The following is a 13,938-nucleotide window of genomic DNA, read 5'->3' as shown; positions in this document are numbered from 1 at the left end:
TCAAAGCGTTAGATGTGTATAAATATATTGTGCATTAGTTAATTATAAAATAATTTTATCTTAGTTATACGCCTTACTATTTTAATTATATTGCGATTTATTAAATACAATTTTTCTTAATATTGGAAATAATAAAATAAAAAAATTTTATAACAAATTTTTTTCAGTTGACGCGTTTCTTTATATCATTACTTTTATAGAACATATTTGTACAATTTGTTTTGTTAAAATATTTTTATAAGTTTTTGTTTTCAATAATTTATAATAACATTATTTTGTGCAGATTAAATGTTTTATATACATAGAATCTCTAAAGTCTGACTCCATCCCTATATCTCGGAAACGGCTTTAAATATGGAAAAATGTTTCAGACAAAAGTTATAGGATACCCAGACAGCACAAGGATGTCATTAGGACGTCCAAAGGGCATCCAGGACATACATATAGGATATCCTCAGGATATCCCATTGTAATCCTCAGATCTCCTCTGGATGTCCTGAGGAAGAGTAAATGATAGCCGTATATTAACCTCTGGAGAATCCAGGGAGATCCTGTGGAACATCCAAAGGATTTTTATAGGATATGTTAGGGATATTTTTCGTATGTTTCAAGGAGCAAATTTAAAAATTTAAATATAAATTAAAATTATGTTTTGTTATTTACTGCCAATATTAAAAATCTAATATTAAAAATAGTTCACCGTTCTTTAATATTTGAGGCTTTCGTGCTGTACATGAATATTTTAGGTTTGGCTCCCGGGTTTGAGTTGTGTAATATTTTCTAAACAATCCAATATCTGAATTCCCTATGTTGGGAATGCATCAGAAATTGAACTGATAGAAAATAATTACATTTGTAATTTCCTGTCAGTTGCTCTTTGCAAGCTTTATATAATTCTCATGACCAAATCTCAAATACGAGTTCACGTGTCGCATAGCGGTAAACAAACGAACTAGCGGTTGAATACTATTGTTTGTAAAGTTTTTGGAATGTTGCGAACAGTAACATTTCTCATGAAATATTAAATAAATAACAATTTTGGATATATGAAAATGTGCGCATCAAATTCAATTATTAATATTAAACGAAATTAATGTTAACAATTAATTGTCCATGTATATGTCCTCTGGAAATCCAAAAGACATCCAATATAATAGACAGGGCAAATATATCCACTGGACATTTATAGGACATTAATACTTATTATAATACTTAAGATTTCTAAATTATATTAAATAGCCGACACAACTAAAAATAATTATGTATGCATATTAAATTTTTATAAATATATTTATAATAATATCTTAAAATATCCTATAAATGTCCTGAACCGTCCTGGACATATTCAGGATGATCCTGAGGATGTTTTGTGCTGTCTGGGTATTGAGGAGGACACATGATAAAAATTATGGACTTGACATTGAGTGACCTATTAAAGCTCATCGGTATTTTCTTAAATGAAATCCCTCACTTTTTATTGCATATTCTTGTAGCCCTCGTCGAGACATTTTCAAAACACTACCTATTTTTGTTTTTTGCGCAAGTCATTGTTACAGAATGGTGGAGAGAGCCAGTGGGAGAAAGGGGGGAGGGGAGAGAATTTTAAATAAAGAAACATATTACACACAAAATTGGTCCTTTTTATAGCCACAACACACACACGCGCGCGCGCGCGCGCGCGCGCGCACACCCACGCGCACGCGCACGCGCGCACGCACATATATAACAGTAGAGAAGGTTTGAAGTTAAAAAATACTACGGGACGAACCGTAGGGTGCATATCTCTACTGTAATTCACACGCGCGCGCGCGCACACGCACAAGAGGCGTCAATCCAACCGTGCAACCTTCACGCGGTACATCTTGGGTAATGCGAATGCCGGCAGTATGTCAACTTTGAAGCTTTATATCATAGGAATGACTTGCGCAAAAAACAAAAATAGGTAGTGTTTTAAAAACGTCTCGAAGAGGGCTACAAGAATATGCAATAAAAAATCGGGGATTCCATTTAAGAAAATACCGATGAGCTTTACCTGACCTTCAATAGGTCACTCAAGGTCAAGTCCATAATTTTTATCATGTATCCCCCTCAATATCCTACAATTTTTGTCTAAAACATTTTTCCATATTTAAAGCCGTTTCCGAGATCCAGAGGTGGAGTCAAACTTTAGAGATACCCTGTATAAAACTCTGGATAAGTTACTTGGTAGCTCCGCGGCCTCTGTACATAGACAAAACAGTTTTTTTTTATATATTTGGCGTCGCGATGCGATGCTACCGCATCGCTAGATACATATATTTCTGTTTTTTTTTTATAATTTTTTGATAAGATATTTTAAATATTATGTATGTAATATTTCTTTTTCCTTTTTATTTTTTTATTTTAAGAATATATTGGCAATTGTATAATTAAGCCGTTTCTTTGTATATAATTATGCGTACATATTTAAATTTTTATTTGTTATAATTTTGCGAATTTGATGCAATATGAGTAATAAAATGCTCAATCATTGCATTCCTAATTTCTATAACATGATGACGCGGAGCTTTTCGGGAGTTTACTTTACGATTTCTTTTAAGATTTGGCACATTTATCTAAGGCTTTGTTTGCCAAACACATGGTATACTCACTTCAGCTACTCGCCTTTGCGCCGTCGACTTTCGAATCATTGTTCGTATCTGAAATATTTTGAAGTTCAATGCAAAGAAGTAATAATTTCTAATTTATTCTATTTATCTATTATTTTTATTTTTCTACTAATATATCCAAATATAACGCGCGATTAATTTTACTCATAAAAAGATACTGTCAAGAATAAACTATTTTGATATTAGCCATAGATAGATAATCAAATTATTGGCAAAAAATGAGCCAAATATTGACTAGTGTGTATTCTTCCACATTTAATTTGTCTTTCAGAATTTTTTTATAATAAAAAAAACTTATGTATTCGCGCGCGCGTCATGGATAAATGATTTATAGAGACAAGAATTTTTAAAATCCGCGATTGTATTAAATTAAAATGCAAAGCAATTTATTAACAGAAATTGAAGGAAAACATTTAAAGTATTTTTTGTAAACATCAATAAAAATCTGATTTGAAATAATATTAGGTGTACAACTTTGCTTCCGCCGTTTTCCTATAGATGGCTTTAGCGGTAAGTAGTGGTCGAAATAAATAGATCGAGTACTACATAGGCTAGATGGCATTGCCAAGGCCTCCCTCCTTTTCTTAAATAAAAAAAAATAAATAGATCATAGACGTCATGCAATAAACTTGGGCATCTGTCAACATAACCCCATAGAAACATTAGTCGATTTGTGTCTGCATCATAAAGTTATTCTCGATTGAAAATGTCAGTTTACGAGCAAAATTCTCGTCATTTGCGGGAGGTTTTAATTTTCTGCTTCAATATGAAGAAATCTGCGGCTGAGGCTCATCGAATGCTCTCAAATACTTATGGTGAAGCCGCTATTAGTGAAAGAATGTGTCGTGAGTGGTTTCAACGCTTCAAGAACGGTGATTTTCACGTCGAAGACCGGCATAGCGGCGGAAGAGAGAAGGTTTTCGAAGATGTAGAATTGGAGGCATTACTTAATGAAGACTCGAGTCAAAGTCAAAAAGAATTGGCACGATCATTGGGAGTGACTCAACAAGCAATTTCAAAACGCCGCAAAGACATACCATATAACCAGTTTTTTACAATAAAGCCTCGAATTTCGGAAAAAAAACGGCGGAAGCAAAGTTGTACACCTAATATAAAGTAAACGAGTTATATATCTACATCACAACCACGAAAATTATTTTTATTTTTAAGCAATTTTGTAATTTCTAACACTGATTATACATGTGCGCAATTGCTACATTCAATTTGTTATCTATTAATAATTATCAGGGTTGGGTAAGTTAATTTTTTTTGACTAAGTTAAGTTTAAAACTAATGACCCAAAAATTAACTAAGTTTATTAAAAGTTACTTAAACGAAAATTAACTCTATTAAAGTTAAGTTGAAAAATTATTAACTCTTTAAAGTTAAAAGTTAATTCTCTATCCAACAGCGAATCAACATATCCGACAAAACTTGTCGTACGACAAATGGAATATTCGCATTATGATCAACCATTTTCACATGACTTTAATATTGATGAATTATTGTGATTTGTATAAAAAAGTTAATAAATTAACTTTAATGCATTTAAAAATAACTAGTTTAAGTTAAAAGTTAACACGTTTAAAATTAATTAAGTTAAGTTAAAAGTTATTAACTTTTCAACTTTTCAACTTAACTTTAAACTGTTTAACTAGTTATTATTTAAACCTGATAATTATCAATAATAAAAATTTGTTCAATCGACAAAGGAAAGAAAGGATTCGGTCCTGGAGAACAAGAATGGGGCTTTGTTCAAGTACGTCCCTATGCAAACATGTTCTGGTGGCTTTACTATACTACGGCAGACGTTAAATCATATTACGAAATACCGCTAATCATCTGGTTACAAGGTGGACCAGGCGGATCTTCAACCGCATATGGAAATTTCGAAGAAATAGGGCCTCTTGATACGGATTTAAATCCAAGGAATTACACTTGGGTAATTAATTATTGCGTGATATATACATAAAATATATTCTGTCAGAATTGAGTATAATTTATATTTAATCATATGTATATCACTTATAAATTATTAATAATTGAGATGCTATTTATTAAAATGTATAGAGTGATTCGGTATTATTAATATATTCGGAAAAGGGTAAAAAGAGGATGATAATTTACATGAAAAATTAAAATGAAAAATTACACATAGAAATAAAATATAAAAAGTCACAGCTTTTTAAAATCTATTAAAATAACAAAATTGCCCTTTCCGTCTAATCGTCTCTTCTATCAAAGTTCATTCCTCTGTTTTACGTGAAACATGTCAATGACATAGCTATGACAGTTCTTTCTTCTCTTCTTAAGCACACCCTAAATAATTTTAACATGTTCCATCGATTACAATTTACTATGAAAATAGGAGAGGAAAATAGACTAAACTTTCTAGACAACACCATGATTTTAAACGAATCATTTGATTTTCAATTGGTATCATAAACCTACATTTTCTAGTAGATACTTGCATTTTATATCTAATCACCATCTTAGCCAAAAAAGAAGCGCTATCATCGGTTTCATTGACAAAGTTTTTTCATTATCAAATCCTATATTCTCACGGTGGAACATAGGATGTGATAATGAAAAAACATTGTCAATGACACTTGTCAAAACACTATTCTTATTTAGTATAACTATTGTATTATAACTATTTAGTATAATTATATTGTAATATAAAGCAAATCGTGAATACATATATATATATAATCACATAAAAAAAACCTCACAAAGGTAAAAAAAAAATACGCCAAGTATATAAAATATCCCAACATGTACGCAAAAAGAAGTTTAATATCTATCCCTACAAAATAACTTTTAAAAAAGTTTCTCCTTGAAAAATAATTTTTATACAAAATAAAAAATTAAAAAAAGATTTTCCTCTAAAAAATAACTCTAAAAAATGAAAACCTTTAAAAAATCAAAAATCAAAACTAAATGAAATCAATAGCTAACTAGCCAAGTATTTAGAAGCAATTCAGTTTATAAAGATTTGTAATTCGAAATAGTATTTGTCATAAAATCAATCTTGTATTTATAGAAATGTTATAGATTCTCAGATTCACGAGTTTCTATGAAATTAAAACACATTTTATTTTTATTAACAGAAATCTGATTTTCAAAATAAGTTCAACAATTTTGAATATTGTACATCACAAATTACACTATTATAGAGTTTGTTAAGGGTATTATATGCTATAATATCAAATCATATTGTTGATGTTGAGTGCGATTAAAATTCCTTTGATTTGCAAAGTATATCTTATAGGATGTATAATTCGAAAGAAAATTTTTCGTAAACTCAAAGTCGCATAAAATAAACTTACACCAAAGCAAAGTATAAAAACTTGACGTTCCCCGGGTCGCATTAAGACGTGTATATATTATAAATATATAAAATTATTTTAATTTCTAAAAATATATTATATGCAATAATTTTCATATAACATGAAATATTGTATGATACAAATCTGGGACCATATATTTTAATACGACCCGCGCACGCCAAGGTTTTATACTTTGCTTTGGTGTAAGTTTATTTTATGCGACTTTGAATTTACGAAAAATTTTCTTTCGAATTATACATCCTATAAGATATACTTTGCAAATCAAAGGAATTTTAATCGCACTTAACATCAACAATATGATTTGATATTATAGCATATAATACCCTTAATAAACTCTATAATAGTGTAATTTGTGATATACAATATTCAAAATTGTTGAACTTATTTTGAAAATCAGATTTCTGTTAATAAAAATAAAATGTGGTTTAATTTCATAGAAACTCGTGAATCTGTGAATCTGTCTATAACATTTCTATAAATACAAGATTGATTTTATGACAGATACTATTTCAAATTACAAATCTTTATAAACTGAATTGCTTCTAAATACTTGGCTAGTTAGCTATTGATTTCATTTAGTTTTGATTTTTGATTTATTAAAGGTTTTTATTTTTTAGAGTTATTTTTTAGAAGAAAATCTTTTTTTAATTTTTTATTTTGTATACAAATTATTTTTCAAGGAAAAACTTTTTTAAAAGTTATTTTGTAGGGATAGATATTAAACTTTTTTTTGCGTACATGTTGGGATTTTTTTATATACTTGGCGTATTTTTTTTTACCTTTGTGAGGTTTTTTTTAGATGATCTCATTGCTTTTTGTAAAAATTATATTTTTTCTGCAAAAAATGTACAAGGAATAACTTTTTTAAAAGTTATTTTGTAGGGATAGATATTAAACTTTTTTTGCGTACATGTTGGGATTATTTTATATACTTGGCGTATTTTTTTTTACCTTTGTGAGGTTTTTTTAGATGATACTATATACTGATGAACGGATTAATAAATTAAAGCGATTAAAATTTTGTTCCAATAAGATCCACTTTGAGAATAATAAATATTACGTATGTATATTTTGGCGTAGTATATATATTTTGGCTTTCTTTGCATACGTATAATACTATAATAACATGTTGTGATATTGCAAGATATAGATCCATAAGTTTTTTTTTTATAAAATAACGTATCAGTTATATGTATGCAAAGAAAGTCAAAGTATATATACTATGAATACTGACAAACGGATTAATAAATTAAAGCGATTAAAATTTTGTTCCAATAAGATCCACTTTGAGAATAATAAATACTACGTATGTATACTTTGGCTTTCTTTGCATACATATAACTAATATTATAATAGCATGTTGTACAATTGCGAGATATATGTGTAATGTGAAATATATGTATATTCATTATAATTAAATATAGTTCTTTTCAAGTCACACTTAATTCGTCCTTCTGTCTTTCAATATGTATGCAAAGAAAGCCAAAATATACATAGCAGTGGTATCAACGCAGAGTACTGGATTAATAAATTAAAGCGATTAAAATTTTGTTGCAATAAGATTCACTTTGAGAATAATAAATACTATGTATGTATATTTTGACTTTCTTCGCATATGTATAACTGATATTGTAATAGCATGTTGTGCAATGTGATATATAATTATCATTTTTCTTTTTCTTAAATAATGTAATATAGTTATACGTATAAAGAAAGCCAAAGTATATATACTATGTATGTATACTGATGAACAGATTAATAAATTAAAACGATCAAAATTTTGTTGCAGTAAGATCCACTTTGAGAATAATAAATAAATACTACGTATGAATACTTTAGCTTCCTGTGCATACATGTAATATTATAATAGCATGTTGCAATGCGAGATATATATTCATAAGTTTTATGAACATTATCAGAGAGAAATCACTGACATTATTATATTTTTGATTATATAGTTGTGAAGTAAAACTTGTAAATTCCTACGATTTTATCAAAAATGTAATAATGTCAGTAATTTCTCTCTGATAATGTTCATAAAACTTTATCTCGCATTGCAACATGCTATTATAATATTACACGTGATTCAATGTGTTGAATAGCTTGAAATTTGTGAAACACGAATACCGAAAATAAATTTAAGCTATAATTATAACTATATAATTTTGTTGCAGTAACTATATAATTATAGCTTAAATTTATTTTCGGTATTCGTGTTTCACAAATTTCAAACTATTCGACACATTGAATTCAACTTCAGTTCAATCACTTAACATAAGAGCAAGGATTCCCCTTACCACATTATAAATAGTAAATATTTCTTTTACTTCGACAGTTATTAATCGCTTTTATGTCCATCCGAAGTTAAGTGCTTTATGGTCACTTCCCTTTATCTGTGTGCAATGAAAAGAACAGAATTTTAATATTTAATTTAATTTACATATCTGGTTTTATATGTGCTACTGAATGTTTTATATGTGCTACTATATTGTACTTACTATCTATTACTGTCAAATCTCTATAACCCAATATGTTACGCTGTTTAGCAAAGTTCTTCAGCTAAAAGTATACCGGCCTTCTTGAAAGGATTGATTGATTTTGCTCTATCCTGCAAATAAGCGCTATAATTTAGACAATATTCAGATATAATCAAGAAATAATATACTTATAAAACAATAAATAAACATATATAAGCAGACATATATAAGAAGATATATATATACAAAATTTCAATCTACTTACTCGATAGGACCAAATATATTTTCTGCAGCAGATTCAAATATAACATTAACCTTATAATGTTATTATATCTTGACGCCGCGAACATTAACCTTATTTATAACGTTATTATATCTTGACGTCGCGATGCTACCGCGTACTGCTTGAACCGTATCATATATACGTATGCATACACATACACATTGTCTCTCAAGGCGTATTTGCACACTCAAGCGAATAATCGTACATGAGCGCTGCAAACGCGCCTTGAGGGACCAAATCGCTTTGCGTGTGTGCGTGCGAGCATACGTACGTGAGAGTCTGAAACTTACCTTATTATTATGATAATGGTGAAGAAGAACAAAAAATGTCACATTTCTGGTATACGATTATCATTCCTCAGGATTGACTGCACTAATCTTATTCAAACTGGTCGCAATCGAAAGCTTGCATCCACATTGTATAAGAAAAGTGCCGTTAGATTTTTGATTAATGGCTTGGTTCCTGAGGAATTTTAATCGAAAGTTTATTAGACGTAAAACTCCGGATAAGCTACTTGGTAGCGTCGCGGCCCCTGTACATAGGCAACATAGGCAAACCGTTGACCGAAACGTTTTTTTTATATACTTAGCGTCGCGACACTACCGCGTCGCTTGATTAACATATATATTTTTCATTTTAGTGTTACCTTTAATTTTACAACATAATAATAATAAACATAATAATTTTGTAAGTAGTAAACAGCGCGCGAAATTATACATGCTAAAGCCCCATATGATTTACAGTTAATACCGTCCCTGAATTCGAGTGTCTTATGTCTCCGCGAGCAGCCTAGATATTATTAAACAAAAGGAGTGGAGATGGCAGCAGCCAAGATCGGCCGAAAAGTGCAAACCGGCCGCAGGCCTACGTTAAATAATAGATACTCCCTCAATTTCATCTTTCGCGTTTTACAGGACCGTCTTAAATTTTTGTTCAATAAGATCTATTCTAATTCTAATAACACAAAACTTAGTGAAGAATCTATCTCCTATTTTACAATACCGTTTTTCCTTTCAATATCGGAACAATTCAAGAATATTACAAAGATTTAAACGTTAAACTTTCTTATTAGAGTATGAACAAGTTGAACACATATATTAAAGTGCACAAGGACTCTTGCCTTCAATCCACCCGTCAAAATGTTGTCTATAAGATCAATTGCATAGATTGCGATGCTTCTTACGTGACAGACTAAACGACAGTTACACACTCGCATAAAAATCATATTCGAAGAAACACCAACGACCATTCCGTCATAACTTATTATAGAATAAATTTTAATCACGGATTTGATTTGGAAAAAATCACGATACTCGATAATGAGCTCTACTTACACAAACGATTGATTTCAGAAATTTTACATATTAAACGACAAAAGAATAGTTTGAACTTGCAAACCGACACGGAATGCTTACCCGACATGTATTTTACAATATTAGACAAACTTTCAAAGATTTAATATGTACATCTCAGTTACATTTTTATTTGATTACATTAATTATATTTTTGATTTATATGTTTAATTCATCCGATTACTTTTATAATTTGAGATCGTCTTTTAGTCCAAATGGTTTATTATATTTATAATAGCAATGTGTGTGTTGCGCCGTTGACGATTGTGTATATTTATTGTTATTGGTTACTTTTGTTTTCTCCCATCACCTTGCTATGCTCACGATCTATCATTATTACTTTGAAAATCACTGAGTCCGGTTCTCCCAATTTCTACAATGTATATATTATATCTGACATCACTTTTGCGTGCGGAAATTTAATTCTCTTTTTATGCATTTTTGTTAATTTAAACTTCATTGTTACTCTCTCACACCATTCGCTTAATCTGTCTAACATTAAATTCGTACAGATTGACATGACCACAGGTTTTTGAATAGTTACTTTCAGAATGACTCCAATACTCAAACTTCTTCTACAATACCGCAATGATGTGAGAGATTACCGATCTTTATTTTAATTAATTTATTTATTATTGCTTCCTCATAGAGGAAAGCTTTGTTTTTGTGACAAAATTTTTCTTCGAATTTTCTATGCCAATGTGTTTAGAATATTCCAAAACGTCGAAAAATCATATTCCTCAAAAATGTCTGTATGTATGTATGTATGTATATATGAATGTATGTATATGTGTATGTGTGTATGTATAAATGTACGCAATATATTGTACAACCTCTAACTTCTGCAATTTTTGAGATATTGGGTTAAATTTTTTTTACATGGATAAAGTATCATTCAAGGATGGTTGGTATTGAATTTGGAGAGAATCGATGAAAAGATTCATTTTATATAAAATTTTTAATTTTTTGAGAAATGTCTGTATACATTGTAACTTTCGCAAATTTTGAGATATCAGGTTAAATTTTTTTTATGGATAAAGTAGTATTAAAGGATGGTTGCTACTGAATTTGGTAAGTATCGGTGAAAGGGTTTATTTTTTATAAAATTTTGAATTTTTTGAGAAATGTCTGTAAAAGCTTTGTAAAATAAAATGATGAAGAAGCAATGTGCAAGTTTCTAATTTGCACAACTCTATTTGTTATTTTTTTTGCGGTCATTTATTATTTATTTTTTAAATAAAATAAAGATAGTGGCTCGTATCTTGCACTGCGATAAATAAATAATTGTTCTGGACCAACTAACGAGCAAAGAGATAAGTGTCAGAACAATTATTTATTTATTTTTTATTTTTTAATATCTGCGACAATGTTTTTACTTTTTCGATCATGTTACTAATCGAATAAGACTATACGACTGTTAACCTATATTATAAGTTAATACAATTTAATTTGTGCTGAATATGGCCTAAAAAAAAAGCCGAAACGTCCTATTTATTGTATAATTGTAGAGAATATCATAATAAAACTTTTTGCGCTCCAATTACCGCGCTTGGCTCTGATTGTCATTTTCTTCGAATTTTAATTTTAATTTAGAGAGTCTTTATTTGTATTTTTGTTTTTATTAAAATAAGCTTGTAGATAGTCCTTAAATATATATTTATGTTATAGATCAAAAATTACAATCTTCTCTTTATCGATAATCCTGTTGGTACTGGCTTTAGTAATGCTGAAAATATATCCGCATTTGCAACGACAAACGCTCAAATCGCGAGCGACCTTTTAGAATGCATTCGAGGATTCTACAAGCAATTACCAAAATTTAAGTCTGTCCCAACATATATTACCACTGAATCGTATGGTGGGAAAATGGGCGCGGAATTTGCGTTTGCCTGGGATCGAGTAAGAAACACAAACATGCTAACTAAAAAAAAAATAAATAAAAGAATTATATGTTGGTAAAAGTGCATAATAACAGATCCAGCCTCAATGATATTGACCTTGACATATATTGACAAATGTCAAGGTCACTGTCCCGAGCATTCTCCAAAATGTTTTAAGCGTCGTTCGTTGTTTATTAAAAAGTTATTAACAAAAAAGGTTGCTAAATAAAACGTAAATGGGTAAATGTTTACCTTTATACACCCTATCCCAAATGATTTCCGGTTCACCTTGATCTTGATCTTGACCTCTAAGAAGGTCAAAGTATTGACCTTTCCCGTCACTAGATTAGTAAAAAGTTCTGATTACTTCAACAAGATTTATAATTATATGATTTCACATAAATTTGCAATTTTCTGCGCGAAGCAAAGTGTAATTTTAAATCAAAAATAGGTTTGGATTAGGTTATATTTTTCGGAAGTGGAGCCCCCCGCAAGGGGGGTGGGGCGGTACCCACTGTGTCCACGCATTGGTACTTTACAACGCAAAGCGAAGTCTATCCCACAATTGTTGTGTGGATGGAAAAATATAAGCGCGGACGCAGTGGGTTCTGCCCTCCCTATAGTAAGGCTCCACTTCCGGAAGATATAACCTAACACAAACCTATTTCTGATTTAAAACTAGACCCTGCTTCGCGCAGAAAGTTGCAAATTCGTGTAAAATCGTATAATTATAAATATTGTTGCATATAATTCGTAGAAATTTTTTTGTTAATAACTTTTTAATAAACAACGAGCGACGGCTAAAACCTGTTGGAGGTTATTTCGGATCATGACCTTGACAACATACAGGGTGTCCCATTTTAAAGGACTCACTCAAATATCTCAGAAACACTGCGTTAAATCGAAAAATGTTTCAAACAAAAGTTGTGTGGCTTCAAGGGGGCCATAAGATGGTGACAATGATTTGACCTTGGAAAATCATTTGAAAGTCATGTGAAGGTTAACTTTAAAATCTTAAATAGAAACTCCCATTTTTTATTTAGTATTCTTGTAGCTGACATTGAGAGCTTTCCACAACACTATAATAAAGTATTTTTTTATTAAGTGCTTTTTGAGTTATTTTATATTTTAATCTGACATATTTTGATATAAAAAATAAAATATTTCGTAAAATATTCAGTTTTCGATAATTTTACCGTAATACTTCTATGTACAGAATAATAAGACAAATTAATTAATGCCAAAAAAACAAATAATTGTTTAAAAAAATACATTGTAAATCATTTTCTTAAAAACAATTTTTTTTTTATACTAATTGATTTGTCTCATTATTCTGTACATAGAAGTATTACGGTAAGATTATCGAAAACTGAATATTTTACGAAATATTTTATTTTTTATATCAAAATATGTCAGATTAAAATATAAAATAACTCAAAAAGCACTTAATAAAAAAATACTTTATTATAGTGTTGTGGAAAGCTCTCAATGTCAGCTACAAGAATACTAAATAAAAAATGGGAGTTTCTAGTTAAGATTTTAAAGTTAACCTTCACATGACTTTCAAATGATTTTCCAAGGTCAAATCATTGTCACCATCTTATGGCCTCCTTGAAGCCACACAACTTTTGTTTGAAACATTTTTCGATTTAACGCAGTGTTTCTGAGATATTTGAGTGGGTCCTTTAAAATGGGACATCCTGTATGTCAAGATCAAGGTCATCGGAGCTGGGTCCGTTATTATGTACTTTTACCGATATTTTTATCAACTATGTAAGGTATCCTTAAAGCAAACACATACACACACACACACACACACACACACACACACACACACACACACACATACACACACACACATACACACACAGCACACACAGACAGACAGACACACTCACACACAGCACACACAGACAGACAGACACACACACACACGCACGCACGCACA

The 13,938-nt window shown here is 30.1% G+C and overlaps 2 long non-coding RNA genes across 2 annotated transcripts; one reads left to right on the top strand and one right to left on the bottom strand.

Moving 5' to 3' along the window:
* Positions 1 to 4,500: 4,500 nt before the first annotated feature.
* On the top strand, positions 4,501 to 11,861 carry LOC138933770 (uncharacterized). The gene is made up of 3 exons (XR_011447028.1): positions 4,501 to 4,590; positions 6,969 to 7,058; positions 11,779 to 11,861. It is a non-coding gene; the product is annotated as an uncharacterized lncRNA (long non-coding RNA).
* LOC138933750 (uncharacterized) lies at positions 8,184 to 9,007 on the bottom strand. The gene is made up of 3 exons (XR_011447023.1): positions 8,741 to 9,007; positions 8,497 to 8,606; positions 8,184 to 8,391 (listed from the first exon to the last, which is right to left on the bottom strand). It is a non-coding gene; the product is annotated as an uncharacterized lncRNA (long non-coding RNA).
* Positions 11,862 to 13,938: the final 2,077 nt, after the last annotated feature.

The sequence above is a fragment of the Polyergus mexicanus genome, unplaced genomic scaffold, assembly GCF_030449975.1.
Source record: "Polyergus mexicanus isolate NDT 795.1 unplaced genomic scaffold, iyPolMexi1.0 SCAF_1, whole genome shotgun sequence".
Classification (NCBI taxonomy): domain Eukaryota; kingdom Metazoa; phylum Arthropoda; class Insecta; order Hymenoptera; family Formicidae; genus Polyergus; species Polyergus mexicanus.
Note: the sequence above shows the minus strand (reverse complement) of the source record. Positions and strands in the feature narration are given on the sequence as shown.